The following is a 27,752-nucleotide window of genomic DNA, read 5'->3' on the forward strand; positions in this document are numbered from 1 at the left end:
TGGGAGGTTCTTGGTTGTTGGTGCATTGATGGGTTCTTGGTTGTTGGTACGTTGGGGGGTTCTTGGTTGTTGGTGCATTGGGGGGTTCTTGGTTGTTGGTGCATTGATGGGTTCTTGGTTGTTGGTGCATTGATGGGTTCTTGGTTGTTGGTGCATTGGGGGGTTCTTGGTTGTTGGTGCATTGGGGGGTTCTTTGTTGTTGGTGCATTGGGGGGTTCTTGGTTGTTGGTGCATTGGGGGGTTCTTGGTTGTTGGTGCATTGGGGGGTTCTTGGTTGTTGGTGCATTGGGGGGTTCTTGGTTGTTGGTGCATTGGGGGGTTCTTGGTTGTTGGTGCATTGGGGGGTTCTTGGTTGTTGGTGCATTGGGGGGTTCTTGGTTGTTGGTGCATTGGGGGGTTCTTGGTTGTTGGTGCATTGATGGGTTCTTGGTTGTTGGTACGTTGGGGGGTTCTTGGTTGTTGGTGCATTGGGGGGTTCTTGGTTGTTGGTGCATTGATGGGTTCTTGGTTGTTGGTGCATTGGGGGGTTCTTGGTTGTTGGTGCATTGGGGGGTTCTTGGTTGTTGGTGTATTGGGGGGTTCTTGGTTGTTGGTGCATTGATGGGTTCTTGGTTGTTGGTGCATTGGGGGTTCTTGGTTGTTGGTGCATTGGGGGTTCTTGGTTGTTGGTGTATTGGGGGGTTCTTGGTTGTTGGTGCATTGGGGGGTTCTTGGTTGTTGGTGCATTGATGGGTTCTTGGTTGTTGGTGCATTGGGGGGTTCTTGGTTGTTGGTGCATTGATGGGTTCTTGGTTGTTGGTGCATTGGGGGGTTCTTGGTTGTTGGTGCATTGGGGGGTTCTTGGTTGTTGGTGCATTGGGGGGTTCTTGGTTGTTGGTGCATTGAGGGGTTCTTGGTTGTTGGTGCCTTGGGGGGTTCTTGGTTGTTGGTGCATTGGGGGGGTTCTTGGTTGTTGGTGCGGTGGGGGGTTCTTGGTTGTTGGTGCATTGAGGGGTTCTTGGTTGTTGGTGCATTGGGGGTTCTTGGTTGTTGGTGTATTGGGGGGTTCTTGGTTGTTGGTGCATTGGGGGGTTCTTGGTTGTTGGTGCATTGATGGGTTCTTGGTTGTTGGTGCATTGGGGGTTCTTGGTTGTTGGTGTATTGGGGGGTTCTTGGTTGTTGGTGCATTGGGGGGTTCTTGGTTGTTGGTGCATTGATGGGTTCTTGGTTGTTGGTGCATTGGGGGGTTCTTGGTTGTTGGTGCATTGGGGGGTTCTTGGTTGTTGGTGCATTGGGGGGTTCTTGGTTGTTGGTGCATTGAGGGGTTCTTGGTTGTTGGTGCCTTGGGGGGTTCTTGGTTGTTGGTGCATTGGGGGGGTTCTTGGTTGTTGGTGCATTGGGGGGTTCTTGGTTGTTGGTGCATTGAGGGGTTCTTGGTTGTTGGTGCCTTGGGGGGTTCTTGGTTGTTGGTGCATTGGGGGGGTTCTTGGTTGTTGGTGCATTGGGGGGTTCTTGGTTGTTGGTACAATGGGGGTTCTTGGTTGTTGGTGCATTGGGGGGGTTCTTGGTTGTTGGTACAATGGGGGTTCTTGGTTGTTGGTGCATTGGGGGGGTTCTTGGTTGTTGGTACAATGGGGGTTCTTGGTTGTTGGTACAATGGGGGTTCTTGGTTGTTGGTGCATTGGGGGGGTTCTTGGTTGTTGGTGCATTGGGGGGTTCTTGGTTGTTGGTGCATTGGGGGGGTTCTTGGTTGTTGGTGCATTGGGGGGTTCTTGGTTGTTGGTGCATTGGGGGGGTTCTTGGTTGTTGGTGCATTGGGGGGTTCTTGGTTGTTGGTGCATTGGGGGGTTCTTGGTTGTTGGTGCCTTGGGGGGTTCTTGGTTGTTGGTGCCTTGGGGGGTTCTTGGTTGTTGGTGCATTGGGGGGGTTCTTGGTTGTTGGTGCATTGGGGGGTTCTTGGTTGTTGGTGCATTGGGGGGTTCTTGGTTGTTGGTGCATTGAGGGGTTCTTGGTTGTTGGTGCCTTGGGGGGTTCTTGGTTGTTGGTGCATTGGGGGGGTTCTTGGTTGTTGGTGCATTGGGGGGTTCTTGGTTGTTGGTACAATGGGGGTTCTTGGTTGTTGGTGCATTGGGGGGGTTCTTGGTTGTTGGTACAATGGGGGTTCTTGGTTGTTGGTGCATTGGGGGGGTTCTTGGTTGTTGGTACAATGGGGGTTCTTGGTTGTTGGTGCATTGGGGGGGTTCTTGGTTGTTGGTGCATTGGGGGGTTCTTGGTTGTTGGTGCATTGAGGGGTTCTTGGTTGTTGGTGCATTGGGGGGGTTCTTGGTTGTTGGTGCATTGGGGGGTTCTTGGTTGTTGGTGCATTGGGGGGGTTCTTGGTTGTTGGTGCATTGGGGGGTTCTTGGTTGTTGGTGCATTGGGGGTTCTTGGTTGTTGGTGCCTTGGGGGGTTCTTGGTTGTTGGTGCCTTGGGGGGTTCTTGGTTGTTGGTGCCTTGGGGGGTTCTTGGTTGTTGGTGCCTTGGGGGGTTCTTGGTTGTTGGTGTATTGGGGGGTTCTTGGTTGTTGGTGCATTGGGGGGTTCTTGGTTGTTGGTGCATTGGGGGGTTCTTGGTTGTTGGTGCATTGGGGGTTCTTGGTTGTTGGTGCATTGGGGGTTCTTGGGGGAATGGAATTCATTGTATTTTTTCTTTTTTTTCTTCCGGGAGAACTGTGGGAGGGGTCTGGAATGGTTGAGGGACAGCTATTGGGGAACTTTGGGGGGATCTGGAATGGTTGAGGGACAGCTATTGGGGAACTGTGGGAGGGGTCTGGAATGGTTGAGGGACAGCTATTGGGGAACTGTGGGGGGATCTGGAATGGTTGAGGGACAGCTATTGGGGAACTGTGGGAGGGGTCTGGAATGGTTGAGGGACAGCTATTGGGGAACTGTGGGGGGATCTGGAATGGTTGAGGGACAGCTATTGGGGAACTGTGGGGGGGATCTGGAATGGTACAGTACCTCTGAGACTCCAGTACCTCTGAGGCTGCCAGTACCTCTGAGGCTGCCAGTACCTCTGAGGCTGCCAGTACCTCTGAGGCTGCCAGTACCTCTGAGACTCCAGTACCTCTGAGGCTGCCAGTACCTCTGAGGCTGCCAGTACCTCTGAGGCTGCCAGTACCTCTGGGGCTGCCAGTACCTCTGAGGCTCCAGTACCTCTGAGGCCCCAGTACCTCTGGGGTACTGCCAGTACCTCTGAGGCTGCCAGTACCTCTGAGGCTGCCAGTACCTCTGAGACTCCAGTACCTCTGGGGCTGCCAGTACCTCTGAGGCTGCCAGTACCTCTGAGGCTGCCAGTACCTCTGAGGCTGCCAGTACCTCTGAGGCTGCCAGTACCTCTGAGGCTCCAGTACCTCTGAGGCCCCAGTACCTCTGGGGTACTGCCAGTACCTCTGAGGCTGCCAGTACCTCTGAGACTCCAGTACCTCTGAGGCTGCCAGTACCTCTGAGGCTGCCAGTACCTCTGAGGCTCCAGTACCTCTGAGGCCCCAGTACCTCTGGGGCTGCCAGTACCTCTGGGGCTGCCAGCACCTCTGGGGCTGCCAGCACCTCTGGGTCGATAGTCCATGTGTTGGATGATGCTCCTCCGTTGATCAGAACAGACAGTATATACATAAGTTAGTGTCATTCAACACCAGCACATACTGTCAGTTCTTGTGAATCAGCTCAACAAGCCAATGACCAAGGGAAAGCTGGGACAAGAGAGAGGCTCACACGGTTAGCATGTTTCCTGCTGCCTTCAGTCAGTGCATTTTCACTCTGTAGTGTCAACTTATGGTGCTGTGCTGGTCCAGATCAATCCTGTCTTCATCAGTCAGTGCATTTTCACTCTGTAGTGTCAACGTATGGTGCTGTGCTGGTCCAGATCAATCCTGTCTTCATCAGTTAGTGTATTTCCAACCATGCCAGCACAGAACGGTTCATTTTGGATTGGACACAAGTCAAGACGTTAGATCTGAAACTAGTGTGTCAGAATAAACGATAACACAGAAGGATTACCAGGCTTTACATTGCTTTTCTTGGGGGAGGGAACTTAATTTAAAAGGTATTGCTTTTATTACATTGCAAACAGATTGTTGGGGTTAGATTCCATACAGATTGTTGGGGTTAGATTCCATACAGATTGTTGGGGTTAGATTCCATACAGATTGTTGGGGTTAGATTCCATACAGATTGTTGGGCTTAGATTCCATACAGATTGTTGGGCTTAGATTCCATACAGATTGTTGGGGTTAGATTCCATACAGATTGTTGTGGTTAGATTCCATACAGATTGTTGGGGTTAGATTCCATACAGATTGTTGGGGTTAGATTCCATACAGATTGTTGGGGTTAGATTCCATACAGATTGTTGGGGTTAGATTCCATACAGATTGTTGGGGTTAGATTCCATACAGATTGTTGGGGTTAGATTCCATACAGATTGTTGGGGTTAGATTCCATACAGATTGTTGGGCTTAGATTCCATACAGATTGTTGGGGTTAGATTCCATACAGATTGTTGGGGTTAGATTCCATACAGATTGTTGGGGTTAGATTCCATACAGATTGTTGGGGTTAGATTCCATACAGATTGTTGGGGTTAGATTCCATACAGATTGTTGGGCTTAGATTCCATACAGATTGTTGGGCTTAGATTCCATACAGATTGTTGGGGTTAGATTCCATACAGATTGTTGGGGTTAGATTCCATACAGATTGTTGGGCTTAGATTCCATACAGATTGTTGGCGTTAGATTCCATACAGATTGTTGGGGTTAGATTCCATACAGATTGTTGGGGTTAGATTCCATACAGATTGTTGGGGTTAGATTCCATACAGATTGTTGGGGTTAGATTCCATACAGATTGTTGGGGTTAGATTCCATACAGATTGTTGGGGTTAGATTCCATACAGATTGTTGGGGTTAGATTCCATACAGATTGTTGGGGTTAGATTCCATACAGATTGTTGGGGTTAGATTCCATACAGATTGTTGGGGTTAGATTCCAAACAGATTGTTGGGGTTAGATTCCATACAGATTGTTGGGGTTAGATTCCATACAGATTGTTGGGGTTAGATTCCATACAGATTGTTGGGGTTAGATTCCATACAGATTGTTGGGCTTAGATTCCATACAGATTGTTGGGGTTAGATTCCATACAGATTGTTGGGCTTAGATTCCATACAGATTGTTGGGGTTAGATTCCATACAGATTGTTGGGGTTAGATTCCATACAGATTGTTGGGGTTAGATTCCTTACAGATTGTTGGGGTTAGATTCCATACAGATTGATTCTGCCTTGATGTCAGCATTGCACATTCTTCTCTCACATCCTTCTCTATGTAGTTATTTAGTTGGGATTGTTAGTTTAACCTCAACACTCTCTGCAGATACAGCTGCAACCTGGTTGACTTAATACAGAGAGATGTTCAAGTACTGTGTTGTAGTCAACCTTTATTTAATGTAGTTATTCATAATGTCATCTCTTTCCAAAGGTGCCAAAGGAACAAAAAGGTTTTGGTCGACAATAGAGGTGGATACAGTTGAAGATTCCTTGATGAATTTTATCCGACTGGGAAAAACGACTGGAAAACAAGACTGTGACAAATGCTGCTTCTCCCCAAGTGCTAGTAAACAGGGACTGGAGAGCAGGACAGTTCTATGTAGACAACATAATAGTACAGTTCTATTTAGTACAGAAAAATAAAAAACATTTTTCTAAACTATTAATCTGTTACTTGGATATATTGAATCCATTACTGGATTGGTTGTTCCAGTTTAAATACTTTACAGAATAACTACACTACAGTAGAACTACACTACAGAACTACACTACAGTACATTTACATTTACATTTAAGTCATTTAGCAGACGCTCTTATCCAGAGCGACTTACAAATTGGTGCATTCACCTTATGATATCCAGTGGAACAACCACTTTACAATAGTGCATCTAACTCTTTTAAGGGGGGGGGGGGGGGGGGGGGAGGTTAGAAGGATTACTTTATCCTATCCTAGGTATTCCTTAAAGAGGTGGGGGTAGAACAGTAGAACAGTACAGTAGAACTACACTACAGTAGAACTACAAAACTACACTACAGTAGAACTACACTACAGTAGAACTACAAAACTACACTACAGTAGAACTACACTACAGTAGAACTACACTACAGTAGAACTACAAAACTACACTACAGAATAACTACACTACAGTAGAACTACACTACAGTAGAACTACACTACAGAATAACTACACTACAGTAGAACTACACTACAGTAGAACTACACTACAGTAGAACTACACTACAGTAGAACTACAAAACTACACTACAGTAGAACTACACTACAGTAGAACTACAAAACTACACTACAGTAGAACTACACTACAGTAGAACTACACTACAGTAGAACTACACTACAGTAGAACTACACTACAGTAGAACTACAAAACTACACTACAGTAGAACTACACTACAGTAGAACTACACTACAGTAGAACTACACTACAGTAGAACTACACTACAGAATAACTACACTACAGAATAACTACACTACAGTAGAACTACACTACAGTAGAACTACACTACAGTAGAACTACACTACAGTAGAACTACACTATAGTAGAACTACACTACAGTAGAACTACACTACAGTAGAACTACACTACAGTAGAACTACACTACAGAACTACACTACAGTAGAACTACACTATAGTAGAACTACACTACAGTAGAACTACACTATAGTAGAACTACACTACAGTAGAACTACACTACAGTAGAACTACACTACAGTAGAACTACACTATAGTAGAACTACACTACAGTAGAACTACACTATAGTAGAACTACACTACAGTAGAACTACACTACAGTAGAACTACACTACAGTAGAACTACACTACAGTAGAACTACACTACAGAACTACACTACATTAGAACTACACTATAGTAGAACTACACTACAGTAGAACTACACTATAGTAGAACTACACTACAGTAGAACTACACTACAGTAGAACTACACTATAGTAGAACTACACTACAGTAGAACTACACTACAGTAGAACTACACTACAGTAGAACTACAAAACTACACTACAGTAGAACTACACTACAGTAGAACTACACTACAGTAGAACTACACTACAGTAGAACTACACTATAGTAGAACTACACTACAGCCGTTGAGTTGCCATCCGTGTTGCATCATTGTGGCATTCTACCTTTTCAGTCATAAAATAGAATGCATCAAATATCGAGAATTTAAACTTGTTAATTATTTTACTCTTCCATGCGTTACAACGTAGGCAGTTGGACAGCTTTTATAGATTTTATAGGAGGCTTTCTATCGATGGCTGAGTGGCTGCTGCCAACATACTCTAATAATTAATAAATCTCTAGCCACTTTAATAATTAATAATTCAATGTAATAAATGTATCACTAGTCACTTTATATAATGTTTACATACCCTACATTACTCATCTCATATGTATATGTATATACTGTACTGTATATCATCTACTCCATCTTGCCTATGCCGTTCTGTACCACCACTCATTCATATATCTTATGTACATATTCTTTATCCCTTTACACTTGTTTGTATAAGGTTGTAGTTGTGGAATTGTTAGATTACTTGTTAGATATTACTGCACGGTCGGAACTAGAAGCACAAGCAATTCGCTACACTCACATTAACGTCTGCTAACAATGTGTATTTGACCGATTTGATTTGATTTGATTTGTGCGGTCTTAAGTAGGTGGTAAAATTACAAGTGTACTTTTTTCAAGCAACTTTCGGTGATTTCCTCATATTAGATTTTTTGTCTAACTCATGAGTGTAATTTCTGTGCTTCTATGAAGTCTGGAAAGCATGGTCCTCAAAAGGTATGTAAATGTGAGGAGTCCTAAATTGGTTAGAAATACAAGACTGTGTGTGTGTGTGTGTGTGTGTGTGTGTGTGTGTGTGTGTGTGTGTGTGTGTGTGTGTGTGTGTGTGTGTGTGTGTGTGTGTGTGTGTGTGTGTGTGTGTGTGTGTGTGTGTGTGTGTGTGTGTGTGTGTATGTCCATGGTTATTATTTCAGGAACAATGAGGAGTCGTATTCAACCCCAAACCCTGGATAGAGGGGCTCAGTGAATGTGGAGGTGAATGTGTACAGGTGGGTCAGTGTGTCAGAGGAGGCTCTATAGAAGGACAGAGTGCCGGCTGGCCAGTCCAGATACACTCCTACTCTGTGGGAGCTGGAGGAGGGGACGTCTATGGAAGTGGATTTATTATTGTGACAGGCAGTGTAACTGTTGTCAGAGCAGAACAGACTCCAGGACTTGTCATTCCCTCCAAGACAAGAGTCAGCAAGCCCTCCTCTCCTGCTGATTCCTTTATATGTCACTCCTATATCAGCCCTTCTCCCACTCCACTCTGCCTCCCAGTAACAGCGCCCAGTCAGACCCTCTCTACACAGCACCTGTTCACAGTCCTCAAATCTCTCTGGGTGATCAGGATACGGCTGCTCCTTTCTCCTACATGTCACCTTTCTGTTCTCCTCAGACAGAGAGAGGAGTCTGTCTGCTGTGTTTGGGTCCAGTGTGAGATCACAGACATCTGATGGATGAAACCAGACACAATATTAGAAATCATCATCATTCACATTAGAATGTTAACTCACTTTTCAGTAATTCATTTAATGTAGATGTTTCTAGGCATCAAAAGGAGAAGTTAAGGTAACTTGAGACTTGTTGAATGATCATATGTTATACTGTCTGGTAATATAAAACACACTTATTCCCATTAATTACACACACACACACACACACACCTGTGTGCATCATGAACACACACACACTTTTCTAAGGTAACACGAACGCGCCACACACACAGACATAAGAAATACACATTGTCAAAGCAACTCTTTGTAAACTTTGGTGTCCCTGATTTCTGTTTCTGTAGAACTACAGCTGATATTTAATATGACCAAGTAAGTAATGATGGTGGTCTTTGACTTTGACTTAACTTGAATTAAGACTTATTCTTAGTCATATTCTTCACAGCAGTCAACACTCACATTTTCTAAGCCCAGGTTTCATTCTGTTCTCTCCACCATGTTCCACACTGTAGCGGTAAGCAGAAGAACAGACAGTCATTGAGGGATACACCTGAACTCACACACACACACACACACACACACACACACACACACACACACACACACACACACACACACACACACTGGACACACACACACTCACACTGGACACATACACACACACAGGACACACACTTGCACACAGCACACACTGGACACACATACACACACACAGGACACACACACACACTGGACACATACACACACATACTGCAGACACACACACTAAAGACACACACACACTGGACACACACACAAACTCACACACACACATTCAGCATATAACTTTGTCCAAGTGGTGGTAATAATGGTTGTCTTAACTAGCCTGATAAGTCAAACATGTCTGATATGAACATTGACATAAACCCTCTACATACTTGAGTTTCTCCAGTCTGCAGTGTGAATCCTCCAGTCCAGCAGAGAGCAGTCTGACTCCTGAGTCTCCTGGGTGATTGTAGCTCAGGTCCAGCTCTCTCAGGTGTGAGGGGTTTGACCTCAGAGCTGAGACCAGAGAAGCACAGCCTTCCTCTGTGACTAGACAGCCTGACAGCCTGCAAAGAGTCAAATCATATTAAAATCACACTGATATTCTTTGGTGGTGAAAATAGTGGAATTATATTTTTTCAACATAATAAGATATATCTGTGTCCTGAAACCTGCCATATCTATTCATAAATGAATGAATGTATCATTATCAGAAATGACAAATTATCAAATTACTGCCTGCAGATAGAAAAATGTATAGAACAAATATTTGAGTAGACTGACCAGACCAGTTTAAAACAGTATCAGTCAAAAGACAGACAGTGAGGTATCAGATTTAGATTGTATTTAGTAAACAGTGTTCACTCAAAATGACACAACGACTATGTTCCAGTTGAACAACGTTTACTAAACAGTATTACCACAATACATGGTTACCATGACACTCAGGCAGGTCCATCAACACTGACACTCCCAGGCGCACTAATAACAGGGGCTACAACAAAACATGCTTACCTCTCACCATTACCAATAACAGAGGCTACAACAAAACATGCTAACCTCTCACCATTACCAATAACAGAGACTACAACAAAACATGCTAACCTCTCACCATTACCAATAACAGAGACTACAACAAAACATGCTAACCTCTCACCATTACCAATAACAGAGACTACAACAAAACATGCTAACCTCTCACCATTACCAATAACAGAGGCCACAACAAAACATACTAACCTCTCACCATTACCAATAACAGAGGCTACAACAAAACATACTAACCTCTCACCATCACCAATAACAGAGGCTACAACAAAACATACTAACCTCTCACCATTACCAATAACAGAGGCTACAACAAAACATGCTAACCTCTCACCATTACCAATAACAGAGGCTACAACAAAACATGCTAACCTCTCACCATTACCAATAACAGAGGCTACAACAAAACATGCTAACCTCTCACCATTACTAATAACAGAGGCTACAACAAAACATGCTAACCTCTCACCATTACCAATAACAGAGGATACAACAAAACATGCTAACCTCTCACCATTACCAATAACAGAGGCTACAACAAAACATGCTAACCTCTCACCATTACCAATAACAGAGACTACAACAAAACATGCTAACCTCTCACCATTACCAATAACAGAGACTACAACAAAACATGCTAACCTCTCACCATTACCAATAACAGAGACTACAACAAAACATACTAACATCTCACCAGTACCAATAACAGAGGCTACAACAAAACATACTAACCTCTCACCATTACCAATAACAGGGGCTACAACAAAACATGCTAACCTCTCACCATTACCAATAACAGAGACTACAACAAAACATGCTAACCTCTCACCATTACCAATAACAGAGACTACAACAAAACATGCTAACCTCTCACCATTACCAATAACAGAGGATACAACAAAACATGCTAACCTCTCACCATTACCAATAACAGAGGCTACAACAAAACATGCTAACCTCTCACCATTACCAATAACAGAGGCTACAACAAAACATGCTAACCTCTCACTATTACCAAAAACAGGGGAGATTAGCATTTATACTGATATTTGTGCCTCTATAACTGTGTTATTCATCATTATTCACTATTCATATCTAAACGGTAAAATATATGTATGAATTCCCTCAAATAGAAGGTGACATTCTGTACTGGTGTGGACTATGTGTACCTGGTAAACACATGTGGATCTGGTGAACAGTTATCACTTGTTGACCAACTACAGGAATACTGACCTCAGAGTCTTCAGTTTACAGTGGGGATTCCCCAGTCCGGCAGAGAGCAGCTTCACTCCTGAATCCTTCAGGTCATTGTTACTCAGATCCAGCTCTCTCAGGTGTGAGGGGTTTGACTCCAGAGCTGAGACCAGAGAAGCACAGCCTTCCTCTGTGACTCCACAGCCTGACAGCCTGACAAAGAGATCATCATGACTTCACAAACACACTGTTAATTTAACACCAGTAGTGTAGAAGGACAATGGCAGATGCATTTGGTTTATTCTCCCAAACAACATATAGATTCATTTTCTGTCTTCTAGAACTATATGGTAATTTTGTTATACTAATGTAAACATCAATGCATTTATTCAATATGTTTTTCAACATAAATTATATACGGATTATGTACATCATTGTCTCTAAACTGGATAATGCTTCCTGATGATTAGTTCTTATATGTCATTTTATTTACTCACAGAGCAGCTCTGGAGGCTTTGACCACTGGCAGCAGCCTCAGAAGACCTTCCTCTGATCTGGAGTATTTCTTCAGGTCAAACACATCCAGCTCCTTTTCTGAAGTCAGCAACACAAAGACCAGAGCTGACCACTGTGCAGGTGACAGGTTGGGTTTTGAGAGACTTCCTGAGCTCAGGTATCTTTGGATCTCCTCCACTAGAGAATGGTCATTCAGTTCATTCAAACAGTGGAACAGATTGATGCTCCTCTCTGGAGAGGGATTCTCCCCGATCTTCTCCTTGATGTACTTGACAGTTTCTTCATGGCTCTGTGAGCTGCTTCTTGTCTTTGTCAGTAGACCTCGTAAGTGCTTCTGATTGGACTTCAGTGAGAGGCCCAGAAGGAAGCGGAGGAAAAGGTCCAGGTTTCCCGTCTCACTTTGTAAGGCTTTATCCACAGCACTCTTGTAGACATTAACTTCAGGCTTGTCTCTGAACAGCAAAGAAAAGATACTGGACTTTGTTTGCTGTTTGTCCATTAGATTCTCATTGTTGTTGATGAATGTGAGGAACACATATACAGCAGCCAGAAACTCCTGAATGCTCAGATGAACAAAGCAGTACACCTTGTCCCGGTACAGCACACATTCCTCTTTAAAGAGCTGTGTGCACAATCCTGAGTACACTGAGGCGTCACTGACATCAATGCCAGCCTCTTTCATGTCTTCTTCATAGAAAATCAGATTGCCATTCACAAGCTGTTGAAAAGCCAGTTTTCCCAGTGACAGAATGCTCTCTTTATTCCAGTGTGGACCTGTCTCTTCATTCCCTAGATACTTTTCATTCTTCTGTTTGGTATGAAACACCACAAGGTGTGTGTACATCTCAGTCAGAGTCTTGGGCATCTCTTCTCTCTTATGTTCCAGCATGTGTTCAAGGACTGTTGCAGAAATCCAACAGAAGACTGGAATGTGGCACATGATGTGGAGGCTCCTTGATGTCTTTATGTGTGAGATGATTCTGCTGGCCAGGTCCTCATCACTGAATCTCTTCCTGAAGTACTCCTCCTTCTGTGGGTCATTGAACCCTCGTACCTCTGTCACCTGGTCAACACACCCTGAAGGGATCTTATTGGCTGCTGCAGGTCGGGTAGTAATCCAGAGGAGAGCAGAGGGAAGCAGATTTCCCTTGATGAGATTTGTCAGCAGAACATCCACTGAGGTTGACTCTGTGACGTCCCAACAGATCTTGTTCTTCTGGAAGTCTAGGGGCAGCCGGCACTCATCCAGACCATCAAAGATGAACAGAACTTTGTACTTGTTGTAGATGGAGATTCCTGATTGTTTGGTTTCCATTGAGAAGTGATTAAGAAGTTCAATGAAAGTGTGTTCGTCTCCTTTCATCAAATTCAGCTCCCGGAAAGGGATTGAAAATACAAATTGCACATCCTGATTTGCTTTTCCTTCAGCCCAGTCCAGAATGAACTTCTGCACAGAGACTGTTTTTCCAATGCCAGCGACTCCCTTTGTCAGCACAGTTCTGCTAAGTTTGTCATGTTTTGTCATTGATCATCATGTCTTGTCCCTGTGCTTCCCTCTGCTGGTCTTATTAGGTTCTTTCCCTCTTTCTATCCCTCTCTCTCCCCCTCCCTCTCTCCCTCTCTCGCTCTCTCTCTCTATCGTTCCGTTCCTGCTCCCAGCTGTTTCCCATTCTCCTAACTACCTCAGTTACTCTTTCACACCTGTCCCCTATTTTACCCTCTGATTAGAGTCCCTATTTCTCCCTCTGTCTTCCGCTTCTGTCCTTGTCGGATTCTTGTTTGATGTTTGCTGTTCTGTGTCCTGGTTCCGCCCTGTCGTGTTTTTGCCTTCTTCAGATGCTGCGTGTGAGCAGGTGTCTATGTCAGCTACGGCCTGTGCCTTCCTGTAGCGACCTGCAGTCTGTGGTCGCGTCTCCAGTCGTTCCTCTCTACTGACGAGAGGATTTCAGTTTCCTGTTTTGGATTTACCTTTGATAATATCCAGGAGAATCATTGTTTGTTTAAGACTGGAATAAAGACTCTGTTTCTATTACGTCGCTTTTGGGTCCTCATTCACCAGCATAACAGAAGAATCCGACCAAGATGGACCCAGCGACTATGGATTCTCTCAACTCTGCCATCGAGTTCCAGGGAGCAATGCTCGGCAGACACGAGCAGGAATTGTTTGCTGCTCGTCATACCGTTGAGACCCTGGCCGCTCAGGTCTCCGATCTCTCTGGACAGTTTCAGAGTCTTCGTCTCGTGCCACCAGCTACTTCCTGGTCTTCCGAGTCTCCGGAACCTAGGGTTAATAACCCACCATGTTACTCTGGGCAGCCCACTGAGTGTCGCTCCTTTCTCACCCAGTGTGATATTGTGTTCTCTCTCCAGCCCAACACGTACTCAAGAGAGAGAGCTCGGATCGCTTACGTCATATCACTCCTTACTGGTCGGGCTCGGGAGTGGGGCACAGCTATCTGGGAGGCAGGGGCTGAGTGTTCTAACGATTATCAGAACTTTAAAGAGGAGATGATACGGGTTTTTGATCGTTCAGTTTTTGGGAAGGAGGCTTCCAGGGCCCTGGCTTCCCTATGTCAAGGTGATCGATCCATAACGGATTACTCTATAGAGTTTCGCACTCTTGCTGCCTCCAGTGACTGGAACGAGCCGGCGTTGCTCGCTCGTTTTCTGGAGGGACTCCACGCTGAGGTTAAGGATGAGATTCTCTCCCGGGAGGTTCCTTCCAGCGTGGACTCTTTGATTGCACTCGCCATCCGCATAGAACGACGGGTAGATCTTCGTCACCGAGCTCGTGGAAGAGAGCTCGCGTTAACGGTGTTTCCCCTCTCCGCTTCTCAACCATCTCCTCCCACCGGCTCAGAGACTGAGTCCATGCAGCTGGGAGGTATTCGCATCTCGACTAAGGAGAGGGAACGGAGAATCACCAACCGCCTTTGCCTCTATTGCGGTTCTGCTGGACATTTTGTCATGTCATGTCCAGTAAAAGCCAGAGCTCATCAGTAAGCGGAGGGCTACTGGTGAGCGCTACTACTCAAGTCTCTCCATCAAGATCCTGTACTACCTTGTCGGTCCATCTACGCTGGACCGGTTCGGCTGCTTCCTGCAGTGCCTTGATAGACTCTGGGGCTGAGGGTTGTTTTATGGACGAAGCATGGGCTCGGAAACATGACATTCCTCTCAGACAGTTAGGAAAGCCCACGCCCATGTTCGCCTTAGATGGTAGTCTTCTCCCCAGTATCAGATGTGAGACACTACCTTTAACCCTCACAGTATCTGGTAACCACAGTGAGACCATTTCCTTTTTGATTTTTCGTTCACCTTTTACACCTGTTGTTTTGGGTCATCCCTGGCTAGTATGTCATAATCCTTCTATTAATTGGTCTAGTAATTCTATCCTATCCTGGAACGTTTCTTGTCATGTGAAGTGTTTAATGTCTGCTATTCCTTCTGTTTCTTCTGTCCCCTCTACTCAGGAGGAACCTGGTGATTTGACAGGAGTGCCGGAGGAATATCATGATCTGCGCACGGTCTTCAGTCGGTCCAGAGCCAACTCTCTTCCTCCTCACCGGTCGTATGATTGTTGTATTGATCTCCTTCCGGGGACCACTCCCCCTCGGGGTAGACTATACTCTCTGTCGGCTCCCGAACGTAAGGCTCTCGAGGATTATCTGTCTGTTTCTCTCGACGCCGGTACCGTGGTGCCTTCTTCCTCTCCCGCCGGAGCGGGGTTTTTCTTTGTTAAGAAGAAGGACGGTACTCTGCGCCCCTGCGTGGATTATCGAGGGCTGAATGACATAACGGTTAAGAATCGTTATCCGCTTCCCCTTATGTCGTCAGCCTTCGAGATTCTGCAGGGAGCCAGGTTCTTTACTAAGTTGGACCTTCGCAACGCTTACCATCTCGTGCGCATCAGAGAGGGGGACGAGTGGAAAACGGCGTTTAACACTCCGTTAGGGCATTTTGAATACCGGGTTCTGCCGTTCGGTCTCGCTAATGCTCCAGCTGTCTTTCAGGCATTAGTTAATGATGTACTGAGAGACATGCTGAACATCTTTGTTTTCGTTTACCTTGACGATATCCTGATTTTTTTCACCGTCTCTCGAGATTCATGTTCAGCACGTTCGACGTGTACTCCAGCGCCTTTTAGAGAATTGTCTCTACGTGAAGGCTGAGAAGTGCGCCTTTCATGTCTCCTCTGTCACATTTCTCGGTTCTGTTATTTCCGCTGAAGGCATTCAGATGGATCCCGCTAAGGTCCAGGCTGTCAGCGATTGGCCCGTCCCTAAGTCACGTGTCGAGTTGCAGCGCTTTCTCGGTTTCGCTAATTTCTATCGGCGTTTCATTCGTAATTTCGGTCAAGTGGCTGCCCCTCTCACAGCTCTGACTTCTGTCAAGACTTGCTTTAAGTGGTCCGGTTCCGCCCAGGGAGCTTTTGATCTCCTCAAGAAGCGTTTTACATCCGCCCCTATCCTTGTTACTCCTGACGTCACTAAACAATTCATTGTCGAGGTTGACGCTTCAGAGGTGGGCGTGGGAGCCATTCTGTCCCAGCGCTTCCATTCTGACGATAAGGTCCATCCTTGCGCTTACTTTTCTCATCGCCTGTCGCCATCGGAACGCAACTACGATGTGGGTAACCGCGAACTGCTCGCCATCCGCTTAGCCTTAGGCGAATGGCGACAGTGGTTGGAGGGGGCGACCGTCCCTTTTGTCGTTTGGACTGACCATAAGAACCTTGAGTACATCCGTTCTGCCAAACGACTTAATGCTCGTCAAGCTCGTTGGGCGTTGTTTTTCGCGCGTTTCGAGTTCGTGATTTCCTATCGCCCGGGAAATAAGAACACCAAGCCTGATGCCTTATCCCGTCTCTTTAGTTCTTCTGTGGCTTCTACCGACCCCGAGGGGATTCTCCCTGAAGGGCGTGTTGTCGGGTTGACTGTCTGGGGAATTGAGAGACAGGTAAAGCAAGCACTCACTCACACTGCGTCGCCGCGCGCTTGTCCTAGTAACCTTCTGTTCGTTCCTGTCTCTACTCGTCTGGCTGTTCTTCAGTGGGCTCACTCTGCCAAGTTAGCTGGCCACCCCGGCGTTCGGGGTACGCTTGCTTCTATTCGCCAGCGGTTTTGGTGGCCTACTCAGGAGCGGGACACGCGCCGTTTCGTGGCTGCTTGTTCGGACTGCGCGCAGACTAAGTCGGGTAACTCTCCTCCTGCCGGTCGTCTCAGACCGCTTCCCATTCCTTCTCGACCATGGTCTCACATCGCCTTAGACTTTATTACCGGTCTGCCTTCGTCTGCGGGGAAGACTGTGATTCTTACGGTTATCGATAGGTTCTCTAAGGCGGCACATTTCATTCCCCTCGCTAAGCTTCCTTCCGCTAAGGAGACGGCACAAATCATCATTGAGAATGTGTTCAGAATTCATGGCCTCCCGTTAGACGCCGTTTCAGACAGAGGCCCGCAATTCACGTCACAGTTTTGGAGGGAGTTCTGTCGGTTGATCGGTGCTTCCGTCAGTCTCTCTTCCGGGTTTCATCCCCAGTCTAACGGTCAAGCAGAGAGGGCCAATCAGTCGATTGGTCGCATATTACGCAGCCTTTCGTTTCGAAACCCTGCGTCTTGGGCAGAACAGCTCCCCTGGGCTGAGTACGCCCACAACTCGCTTCCTTCGTCTGCTACCGGGCTATCTCCGTTTCAGAGTAGTCTTGGGTACCAGCCTCCTCTGTTCTCGTCCCAGCTCGCCGAGTCCAGCGTTCCCTCCGCTCAGGCTTTTGTCCAACGTTGTGAGCGCACCTGGAGGAGGGTCAGGTCTGCACTTTGCCGTTACAGGGCGCAGACTGTGAGAGCCGCCAATAAACGTAGGATTAAGAGTCCTAGGTATTGTCGCGGTCAGAGAGTGTGGCTTTCCACTCGTAACCTTCCCCTTACGACAGCTTCTCGCAAGTTGACTCCGCGGTTCATTGGTCCGTTCCGTGTCTCTCAGGTCGTCAATCCTGTCGCTGTGCGACTGCTTCTTCCGCGACATCTTCGTCGCGTCCACCCTGTCTTCCATGTCTCCTGTGTCAAGCCTTTTCTTCGCGCCCCCGTTCGTCTTCCCTCCCCCCCCCCCCGTCCTTGTCGAGGGCGCACCTATTTACAAGGTACGGAAGATCATGGACATGCGTTCTCGGGGACGTGGTCACCTGTACTTAGTAGATTGGGAGGGTTACGGTCCTGAGGAGAGGAGTTGGGTTCCATCTCGGGACGTGCTGGACCGTTCGTTGATTGATGATTTCCTTCGTTGCCGCCAGGGTTCCTCCTCGAGTGCGCCAGGAGGCGCTCGGTGAGTGGGGGGGTACTGTCATGTTTTGTCATTGATCATCATGTCTTGTCCCTGTGCTTCCCTCTGCTGGTCTTATTAGGTTCTTTCCCTCTTTCTATCCCTCTCTCTCCCCCTCCCTCTCTCCCTCTCTCGCTCTCTCTCTCTATCGTTCCGTTCCTGCTCCCAGCTGTTTCCCATTCTCCTAACTACCTCAGTTACTCTTTCACACCTGTCCCCTATTTTACCCTCTGATTAGAGTCCCTATTTCTCCCTCTGTCTTCCGCTTCTGTCCTTGTCGGATTCTTGTTTGATGTTTGCTGTTCTGTGTCCTGGTTCCGCCCTGTCGTGTTTTTGCCTTCTTCAGATGCTGCGTGTGAGCAGGTGTCTATGTCAGCTACGGCCTGTGCCTTCCTGTAGCGACCTGCAGTCTGTGGTCGCGTCTCCAGTCGTTCCTCTCTACTGACGAGAGGATTTCAGTTTCCTGTTTTGGATTTACCTTTGATAATATCCAGGAGAATCATTGTTTGTTTAAGACTGGAATAAAGACTCTGTTTCTATTACGTCGCTTTTGGGTCCTCATTCACCAGCATAACAAAGTTTGTCTTGTCCAGTTAAGGGTTTGAAGATGTCGTTACATTTGATTGCAGTCTCTGGTCTTGCTTGTTTCCTGGTTGTTGTCTCAATCTGTCTCAGCTCATGTTCATTATTGACCTCTCCTGTTCCACCCTCTGTGATGTAGAGCTCTGTGTAGATCTTATTGAGAAGTGTTGGGTTTCCTTGTTTAGCGATCCCCTCAAATACACATTGAAACTTCTTCTTTAGATTAGATTTGAGTTCACGTTGGCAAATCACAGCAGGATCATCTGAATCTAGAAATAACACAGAGGATATTAATATTACGTCTGTTTTAATGCCTACAGTATTGTAGGACTGTTATAAAGTTTTTAATTATAACAATTTATTCTCATATCTGACTGTATAAATGTGTAAATGTTTTCATAATGCATTACAGACTGGTGTGACTGATTATATTATTATTGGTATTATTGATGGTATTATTAATGTTGTCTCCCTCTCTCTCTCTAAATTAATCAACACAACACATCCCTGCTGCTACTTGATGAGGTCACTAGGTGTTGTGTTAAGGCTGCTACAATATCATTGAGTTACACAGCTACTTTAGCTGTACTTTAGCTACAGCTTTTAAATGTTATAAAACAGCATTCAACATGAGGCAGACAGATCTTACATTTCTCCAGTGTGTCAGCAAGCTCCTTCTGGTTCATTTTCCTCAGGACGTGCAGTGTGATCTTCAGAGCCCCCTCTCTGGCACTGCTCTCCTGCTTCTCATCTTCAGCATCCACCACTTCCTTATCCTGCTTCTGACTCTCAAAGCCTTCTGGGAGTTCTGGACTAAGAATCCTCTTGAACATCTTCAGCTCATTCTTCACAAATGTCATAATATTCCCTTCAAGCAACTGAAATAAATCAAGTAAATTAGTTAAGCAAGAGACAAAATGCTTTCTCAGTAACAAATTAATGAATGATTGACAGATCAACTTTATTTGAGGTAAACAAAAACAAATATACATAACAGGACCACATACATTGAATATGGAGTCCAGGTCTGTTTGATGACTCTGGGAAGACTGACCACTGAGAATCTTTGACTCTGATCTCTCCTGTTGGTTTCTGTGGACAAAACATGAGATTACATCTCCTCATCCAGGGAGTGCGCACACACACACACACGCACACGCACACGCACACACGCACAAGCACACGCACACGCACACACACACACACACACACACACACACACACACACACACACACACACACACACACACACACACACACACACACACACACACACACACAGGGAGGGAACGTTGTGTTTGTTTAATATTGTTTTAGTACTATCAAAATGGACAAAATGATTAGCCTGTGGATTATGAAAACAACATAAAGGAAATGGAAATGGGAGAGGAGAAATGACTAAAGACAGCGTTGTTTAACTCACTGACCATGACCCATGAGTTCTTCTTACCTTTGTTCAGTAGAAAAGTTTCCCTCTCTAAAGTTTATAGGTTGACTCATAGACTTGTCACTCTTCATGGACACACAGCTGGGAACAGGGGAGGCTGGTCTCTCCTGATTGATTGGGCTTCAACACAACAGAGACAAACATTACATCTCTCATCTACTCTGAGCTCAGATGGGGAAACATAAGAACAGTTTCATTCCAAAAAGCTATATATCCATTTTCAGAAATGTTCATAAATTAGTTTTTAGTGTTGAAAGAAATTATCAAATAAATGGCTAATCATAACATCGGGTTGTTCACTATCTAATCATGGGGTTGTTCACTATCTAATCATGGGGTTGTTCACTATCTAATCATGGGGTTGTTCTCTATCTAATCATGTGGTTGTTCACTATCTAATCATGTGGTTGTTCACTATCTAATCATGGAGTTGTTCACTATCTAATCATGGAGTTGTTCACTATCTAATCATGTGGTTGTTCACTATCTAATCATGGAGTTGTTCACTATCTAATCATGGAGTTGTTCACTATCTAATCATGGAGTTGTTCACTATCTAATCATGAGGTTGTTCTCTATCTAATCATGTGGTTGTTCACTATCTAATCACAGGGTTGTTCACTATCTAATCATGGGGTTGTTCACTATCTAATCATGAGGTTGTTCTCTATCTAATCATGTGGTTGTTCACTATCTAATCATGTGGTTGTTCACTATCTAATCATGGAGTTGTTCACTATCTAATCATGGAGTTGTTCACTATCTAATCATGGGGTTGTTCACTATCTAATCATGGAGTTGTTCACTATCTAATCATGGGGTTGTTCACTATCTAATCATGGGGTTGTTCACTATCTAATCATGGAGTTGTTCTCTATCTAATCATGGGGTTGTTCACTATCTAATCATGACATGGGGTTGTTCACTATCTAATCATGACATGGGGTTGTTCACTATCTAATCATGACATGGGGTTGTTCACTATCTAATCATGACATGGGGTTGTTCACTATCTAATCATGACATGGGGTTGTTCACTATCTAATCATGACATGAAGTTGTTCACTATCTAATCATGGGGTGGTTCACTATCTAATCATGGAGTTGTTCTCTATCTAATCATGGGGTGGTTCACTATCTAATCATGGGGTTGTTCACTATCTAATCATGGGGTGGTTCACTATCTAATCATGACATGGGGTTGTTCACTATCTAATAATGACATGAAGTTGTTCACTATCTAATCATGGGGTTGTTCTCTATCTAATCATGGGGTTGTTCACTATCTAATCATGGGGTAGTTCACTATCTAATCATGGGGTTGTTCACTATCTAATCATGGGGTTGTTCACTATTTAATCATGGAGTTGTTCTCTATCTAATCATGGGGTTGTTCACTATCTAATCATGAGGTTGTTCTCTATCTAATCATGGGGTTGTTCACTATCTAATCATGGGGTTGTTCACTATCTAATCATGGGGTTGTTCTCTATCTAATCATGGAGTTGTTCACTATCTAATCATGGGGTTGTTCACTATCTAATCATGAGGTTGTTCTCTATCTAATCATGGGGTAGTTCACTATCTAATCATGGGGTTGTTCACTATCTAATCATGGGGTAGTTCACTATCTAATCATGGGGTTGTTCACTATCTAATCATGGGGTGGTTCACTTTCTAATCATGGGGTTGTTCACTATCTAATCATGAGGTTGTTCACTATCTAATCATGGGGTTGTTCACTATCTAATCATGGGGTTGTTCACTATCTAATCATGGGGTTGTTCACTATCTAATCATGAGGTTGTTCACTATCTAATCATGGGGTTGTTCACTATCTAATCATGTGGTTGTTCTCTATCTAATCATGGAGAAGTTCACTATCTAATCATGAGGTTGTTCACTATCTAATCATGGGGTTGTTCACTATCTAATCATGAGGTTGTTCACTATCTAATCATGGGGTTGTTCTCTATCTAATCATGAGGTTGTTCACTATCTAATCATGGGGTTGTTCACTATCTAATCATGGAGAAGTTCACTATCTAATCATGAGGTTGTTCACTATCTAATCATGGGGTTGTTCACTATCTAATCATGGGGTTGTTCACTATCTAATCATGGGGTTGTTCACTATCTAATCATGGGGTTGTTCACTATCTAATCATGGGGTTGTTCACTATCTAATCATGGGGTTGTTCACTATCTAATCATGGGGTTGTTCACTAACTAATCATGAGGTTGTTCACTATCTAATCATGGGGTTGTTCACTATCTAATCATGAGGTTGTTCTCTATCTAATCATGGGGTTGTTCACTATTTAATCATGGAGAAGTTCACTATCTAATCATGAGGTTGTTCACTATCTAATAATGGGGTTGTTCACTATCTAATCATGGGGTTGTTCACTATCTAATCATGGGGTTGTTCACTATTTAATCATGGAGAAGTTCACTATCTAATCATGAGGTTGTTCACTATCTAATAATGGGGTTGTTCACTATTTAATCATGGAGAAGTTCACTATCTAATCATGAGGTTGTTCACTATCTAATCATGGGGTTGCTCACTATCTAATCATGGGGTTGTTCACTATTTAATCATGGAGAAGTTCACTATCTAATCATGAGGTTGTTCACTATCTAATCATGGGGTTGTTCACTATCTAATAATGGGGTTGTTCACTATCTAATAATGGGGTTGTTCACGATCTAATCATGAGGTTGTTCACTATCTAATAATGGAATTGTTCACTATCTAATCATGGGGTTGTTCACTATTTAATCATGGAGTTGTTCACTATCTAATAATGGAATTGTTCACTTTCTAATCATGGAGTTGTTCACTATCTAATCATGGGGTTGTTCACTATCTAATCATGGGGTTGTTCACTATTTAATCATGGAGTTGTTCACTATCTAATAATGGAATTGTTCACTATCTAATCATGTTTTTTTCACTATCAAATCATGAGGTTGTTCACTATTTAATCATGGGGTTGTTCACTATCTAATCATGGGGTTGTTCACTATCTAATCATGGGGTTGTTCACTATCTAATCATGAGGTTGTTCTCTATCTAATCATGGGGTTGTTCACTATCTAATCATGAGGTTGTTCACTATCTAATCATGGGGTTGTTCACTATCTAATCATGGGGTTGTTCACTATCTAATCATGGGGTTGTTCTCTATCTAATCATGAGGTTGTTCACTATCTAATCATGGAGTTGATCACTATCTAATCATGGGGTTGTTCACTATCTAATCATGGGGTTGTTCTCTATCTAATCATGAGGTTGTTCACTATCTAATCATGGGGTTGTTCACTATCTAATCATGGGGTTTTTCACTATCTAATCATGAGGTTGTTCACTATCTAATCATGGGGTTTTTCACTATCTAATCATGTGGTTGTTCTCTATCTAATCATGGAGAAGTTCACTATCTAATCATGAGGTTGTTCACTATCTAATCATGGGGTTGTTCTCTATCTAATCATGAGGTTGTTCACTATCTAATCATGGGGTTGTTCACTATCTAATCATGGGGTTGTTCACTATCTAATCATGGAGAAGTTCACTATCTAATCATGGGGTTGTTCACTATTTAATCATGGGGTTGTTCACGATCTAATCATGGGGTTGTTCACTATCTAATCATGGGGTTGTTCACTATCTAATCATGGGGTTGTTCACTATCTAATCATGGGGTTGTTCTCTATCTAATCATGGGGTTGTTCACTATCTAATCATGAGGTTGTTCTCTATCTAATCATGGGGTTGTTCACTATTTAATCATGGAGAAGTTCACTATCTAATCATGAGGTTGTTCACTATCTAATCATGGGGTTGTTCACTATCTAATCATGAGGTTGTTCTCTATCTAATCATGGGGTTGTTCACTATTTAATCATGGAGAAGTTCACTATCTAATCATGAGGTTGTTCACTATCTAATAATGGGATTGTTCACTATCTAATCATGGGGTTGTTCACTATCTAATCATGGGGTTGTTCACTATTTAATCATGGAGAAGTTCACTATCTAATCATGAGGTTGTTCACTATCTAATAATGGGGTTGTTCACTATTTAATCATGGAGAAGTTCACTATCTAATCATGAGGTTGTTCACTATCTAATCATGGGGTTGTTCACTATCTAATCATGGGGTTGTTCACTATTTAATCATGGAGAAGTTCACTATCTAATCATGAGGTTGTTCACTATCTAATAATGGGGTTGTTCACTATCTAATAATGGGGTTGTTCACGATCTAATCATGAGGTTGTTCACTATCTAATAATGGAATTGTTCACTATCTAATCATGGGGTTGTTCACTATTTAATCATGGGGTTGTTCTCTATCTAATCATGAGGTTGTTCACTTTCTAATCATGGAGTTGTTCACTATCTAATCATGAGGTTGTTCACTATCTAATCATGAGGTTGTTCACTATCTAATCATGGGGTTGTTCTCTATCTAATCATGGGGTAGTTCACTATCTAATCATGGGGTTGTTCACTATCTAATCATGGGGTGGTTCACTTTCTAATCATGGGGTTGTTCACTATCTAATCATGAGGTTGTTCACTATCTAATCATGGGGTTGTTCACTATCTAATCATGGGGTTGTTCACTATCTAATCATGGGGTTGTTCACTATCTAATCATGAGGTTGTTCACTATCTAATCATGGGGTTGTTCACTATCTAATCATGTGGTTGTTCTCTATCTAATCATGGAGAAGTTCACTATCTAATCATGAGGTTGTTCACTATCTAATCATGGGGTTGATCTCTATCTAATCATGAGGTTGTTCACTATCTAATCATGGGGTTGTTCTCTATCTAATCATGGAGAAGTTCACTATCTAATCATGAGGTTGTTCACTATCTAATCATGGGGTTGTTCACTATCTAATCATGGGGTTGTTCACTATCTAATCATGGGGTTGTTCACTATCTAATCATGGGGTTGTTCACTATCTAATCATGGGGTTGTTCACTATCTAATCATGGGGTTGTTCACTATCTAATCATGGGGTTGTTCACTATCTAATCATGGGGTTGTTCACTATCTAATCATGGGGTTGTTCACTATCTAATCATGAGGTTGTTCTCTATCTAATCATGGGGTTGTTCACTATTTAATCATGGAGAAGTTCACTATCTAATCATGAGGTTGTTCACTATCTAATAATGGGGTTGTTCACTATCTAATCATGGGGTTGTTCACTATCTAATCATGGGGTTGTTCACTATTTAATCATGGAGAAGTTCACTATCTAATCATGAGGTTGTTCACTATCTAATAATGGGGTTGTTCACTATTTAATCATGGAGAAGTTCACTATCTAATCATGAGGTTGTTCACTATCTAATCATGGGGTTGCTCACTATCTAATCATGGGGTTGTTCACTATTTAATCATGGAGAAGTTCACTATCTAATCATGAGGTTGTTCACTATCTAATCATGGGGTTGTTCACTATCTAATAATGGGGTTGTTCACTATCTAATAATGGGGTTGTTCACGATCTAATCATGAGGTTGTTCACTATCTAATAATGGAATTGTTCACTTTCTAATCATGGAGTTGTTCACTATCTAATCATGGGGTTGTTCACTATCTAATCATGGGGTTGTTCACTATTTAATCATGGAGTTGTTCACTATCTAATAATGGAATTGTTCACTATCTAATCATGTTTTTTTCACTATCAAATCATGAGGTTGTTCACTATTTAATCATGGGGTTGTTCACTATCTAATCATGGGGTTGTTCACTATCTAATCATGGGGTTGTTCACTATCTAATCATGAGGTTGTTCTCTATCTAATCATGGGGTTGTTCACTATCTAATCATGAGGTTGTTCACTATCTAATCATGGGGTTGTTCACTATCTAATCATGGGGTTGTTCACTATCTAATCATGGGGTTGTTCTCTATCTAATCATGAGGTTGTTCACTATCTAATCATGGAGTTGATCACTATCTAATCATGGGGTTGTTCACTATCTAATCATGGGGTTGTTGTCTATCTAATCATGAGGTTGTTCACTATCTAATCATGGGGTTGTTCACTATCTAATCATGGGGTTGTTCACTATCTAATCATGGAGAAGTTCACTATCTAATCATGGGGTTGTTCTCTATCTATTCATGGGGTAGTTCACTATCTAATCATGAGGTTGTTCACTATCTAATCATGGGGTTGTTCACTATCTAATCATGGGGTGGTTCACTTTCTAATCATGGGGTTGTTCACTATCTAATCATGAGGTTGTTCACTATCTAATCATGGGGTTGTTCACTATCTAATCATGGGGTTGTTCACTATCTAATCATGGGGTTTTTCACTATCTAATCATGAGGTTGTTCACTATCTAATCATGGGGTTTTTCACTATCTAATCATGTGGTTGTTCTCTATCTAATCATGGAGAAGTTCACTATCTAATCATGAGGTTGTTCACTATCTAATCATGGGGTTGTTCTCTATCTAATCATGAGGTTGTTCACTATCTAATCATGGGGTTGTTCTCTATCTAATCATGAGGTTGTTCACTATCTAATCATGGGGTTGTTCACTATCTAATCATGGAGAAGTTCACTATCTAATCATGGGGTTGTTCACTATTTAATCATGGGGTTGTTCACGATCTAATCATGGGGTTGTTCACTATCTAATCATGGGGTTGTTCACTATCTAATCATGGGGTTGTTCTCTATCTAATCATGGGGTTGTTCACTATCTAATCATGAGGTTGTTCTCTATCTAATCATGGGGTTGTTCACTATCTAATCATGAGGTTGTTCACTATCTAATCATGGGGTTGTTCACTATCTAATCATGAGGTTGTTCTCTATCTAATCATGGGGTTGTTCACTATTTAATCATGGAGAAGTTCACTATCTAATCATGAGGTTGTTCACTATCTAATAATGGGATTGTTCACTATCTAATCATGGGGTTGTTCACTATCTAATCATGGGGTTGTTCACTATTTAATCATGGAGAAGTTCACTATCTAATCATGAGGTTGTTCACTATCTAATAATGGGGTTGTTCACTATTTAATCATGGAGAAGTTCACTATCTAATCATGAGGTTGTTCACTATCTAATCATGGGGTTGTTCACTATCTAATCATGGGGTTGTTCACTATTTAATCATGGAGAAGTTCACTATCTAATCATGAGGTTGTTCACTATCTAATAATGGGGTTGTTCACTATCTAATAATGGGGTTGTTCACGATCTAATCATGAGGTTGTTCACTATCTAATAATGGAATTGTTCACTATCTAATCATGGGGTTGTTCACTATTTAATCATGGAGTTGTTCACTATCTAATCATGGGGTTGTTCACTTTCTAATCATGGAGTTGTTCACTATCTAATCATGGGGTTGTTCACTATCTAATAATGTTTTTTTCACTATCAAATCATGAGGTTGTTCACTATTTAATCATGGGGTTGTTCACTATCTAATCATGGGGTTGTTCACTAT

The sequence above is a fragment of the Salvelinus namaycush genome, unplaced genomic scaffold (assembly GCF_016432855.1).
Source record: "Salvelinus namaycush isolate Seneca unplaced genomic scaffold, SaNama_1.0 Scaffold218, whole genome shotgun sequence".
NCBI lineage: Eukaryota > Metazoa > Chordata > Actinopteri > Salmoniformes > Salmonidae > Salvelinus > Salvelinus namaycush.